This window comes from Canis lupus, chromosome 12, assembly GCF_048164855.1.
Source record: "Canis lupus baileyi chromosome 12, mCanLup2.hap1, whole genome shotgun sequence".
NCBI classification, from domain to species: domain Eukaryota; kingdom Metazoa; phylum Chordata; class Mammalia; order Carnivora; family Canidae; genus Canis; species Canis lupus.
Window position 1 is genome coordinate 130,001 of NC_132849.1, and position 2,500 is coordinate 132,500.

General features: G+C 80.1%; 1 non-coding gene across 1 annotated transcript; it reads left to right on the forward strand.

Moving 5' to 3' along the window:
• The first annotated feature begins 1,452 nt into the window (after positions 1–1,452).
• Positions 1,453–1,605, forward strand: LOC140602037 (5.8S ribosomal RNA). The gene has a single exon (XR_012005086.1). It is a non-coding gene; the product is annotated as a 5.8S ribosomal RNA (ribosomal RNA).
• The last annotated feature ends 895 nt before the right edge of the window (positions 1,606–2,500 follow it).

Sequence of the window (2,500 nt, forward strand, 5' to 3'; positions counted from 1 at the left end):
CGGGGGGGTCCGCCTCCTCCGTCTTGCCCGCTCGCCTGGGGCTGCCGCCGGGTCGTCCACTCGCCGCCCCCTCGGCGGCGGCGGCGGCGGCTCGTCCCCCTGCCCCTCCGGGGCCCCCCTCCCTTCCGCGGCCCGCCTTTCGCCTTCCGGCGCCGGTCGTTCCCCGGTCGCCGCGTCGCCCCGCACGGGGGTGCCCTCGGCGCGTCTCGGGACGCGTGCGACGCGGCGGCGGTGCCCTCCGCGGTGTCGTCGTCGTCCTCCTCCTCCTGCGGGGGGGGGGAGCGTCGGCTCGCGCGGGGGCGCCCGCCGCCCGGCGCGCGCCTCCCGCCGCCCGCCCTGGACGGTCCTCCGGTCAGGCGGGCGTCCGCGCCATCTCCGCCCTCCCGCTCGTCGCCTCTCCCTCTCCCACCCCGGCCCACCCCCCGCCTCTGGGGCCTCGGGGCCCGGGTCCGGCTCTCCCCTTCTCCGTCGCCGCCCCCGCCGCCCCCCTCCCCTGGCCCTGCCCGCTCACGCCCCGCTTCCCGCTGCGGGCCCCCCCCCCCGCCCTCCGTGGCGAGGCGGGGCCCGGGTCGCGGTTGTGGGGAGGGCCGGGGGTCGGCCGGCCGGGTGTTTTCTCCTAAGGCGAGGCGAGGTGGTGGCTCCCGGGGGTGTTCCTCGGAAGCGAGGGGATCCGGCCGGCCCCGCCCCCGGTGGCTTTTGGGGGCGGGGGAGAGACCGGGGAGAGAGAGGGAGGCTGGCTGTCGGGCGGTGGCGGGGCCCGCGTCGCGGCGCCCGCCGGGCCCTGGTCCGTCACGGGCCGGCAGCGTCGGGGGGCTCGCGCCCCTCGCTTGGCGGTGTCGGCCGCGGCCGGCCGGGGGGAGGATCGGCGTCGGGGCGGCGGCGGCGGCGGCCTTTGGCCTCGCTCCCCCGCGCCCCGCCTCGCCCGTCCCCCCCCACCCTCTGTCCAGGTACCTAGCGCGTCCCGGCGCGGAGGTTTAAAGACCCTTTGGGGGTCGCCCGTCCGCCTCGGGTCGGGGCGGTCGGGCCCGTGGGGAGGGTCAGTCCCCTCCTCCAGACTCCGCCGCCTCGGTCCCCGCCACCCCGTGGGGTGTGCGGGGGGGGGTCGCCACGCCACGTGCCCGGTCCACGCGGCCGCCGGGAGGGGGCTCGCCCCCTGCCCGGTGGCCGTCGTGCCGCGTCCGTGTGCGCGTGCGGCCGCCCCCCCCCCGCGTCCCCGGTGTGGCGTGGGGCGGGGCAGGTGGGAACCCCCTGGGCGCCTGTGGGGTTGTCCTCGCTCGCCCCCCGCGCCCGCGCGTGCGCGGCGGGGGCGGCGGCCGGACGCCCCGTCGTTCGTCCGACCCTTCCGACCTTCTCGGAGTCTGATCTCGTGGTCTCTGCTGGCCGGCCAGAGGCGCCCTCCGGGGATGTGCCGTGCCAGGGAGGGGGGCTCTCCCCTCCGCTCGAAACTCGTACGACTCTTAGCGGTGGATCACTCGGCTCGTGCGTCGATGAAGAACGCAGCTAGCTGCGAGAATTAATGTGAATTGCAGGACACATTGATCATCGACACTTCGAACGCACTTGCGGCCCCGGGTTCCTCCCGGGGCTACGCCTGTCTGAGCGTCGCTTGGCGATCAATCGCCGCCCCTGGTGGCGGCGCGGCTGGGGGTTCCCTCGCAGGGCCCGGTCTGCCGGGCCCTCCGTCCCCCTAAGAGCAGACGCGGTGGCCGCCTCCGCGTGCCTCCCTCCTTCCCTCCCTCCCTCCCCCGCTCCCCTCCCGTGCCCTTCCGCCGCGCCCGGTCCCGGCCGCCCGCGCCCGCCCCCCCGCACCCGTGCGGTGTGGTGCGGTGCGTGGGGGCCGGGGACCGGGCCGGCGGCGGGGCCGTGGTGGGGCGGGCGGTGGGGCGGGGATGTGGGGGTGACGTGAGAGGCGGTGCCCGCCCGCGAGAAAAGGAGAGAGGCGAGAGCTCGCGCCGAGGAGGGCCGCGGCGGCTGCCGCCGCCGCGGTCCCCTCTTGGGGAGATCCCTCGCGCCGCACGCGGCCACGGGGTCGCCCGGGTCGTGCGTCTGGGGCGGAGGAGCGGGGGTGTGTGGTTGCGGTCCCGCGCCGCCCCTCCGCTCCCCTCCCCTCGCCCTTCCCCGCTGGCGACCCCCGGCCTTCGCCCTGTCGGGGCGGCTCGCGCCGGGCCGCGCCCCGGGGCTGCGTGCCCCGGCGGCGGCCCGCGGGACGCCGCGGCGCCGCCCGCCGCTGCGCGCTTCCGCCCCCCCCCGGGTCGCGGCCGCGCCGCGCCGTTGCTCCCCCGGAGCCCGCGGTTGGGTCGCGTCGGGGTCGAGGCGGGCGGAGGGTCGCGGCCGTGGGAGGGACGTCGCGCGCGAGGAAGAGGGAGGCGTGGGGGCCGGGTCGTCGCGCGGGGCGGCGGGCGAGGGCGTCGCGGGCCGGCGGTCGGGGGCGACCGCCGCGACCCGACGACGTCCCGCCGCCCGCCCGCCCGCCGGCCGGCGCCCGCGCCCCCCCTCTCCC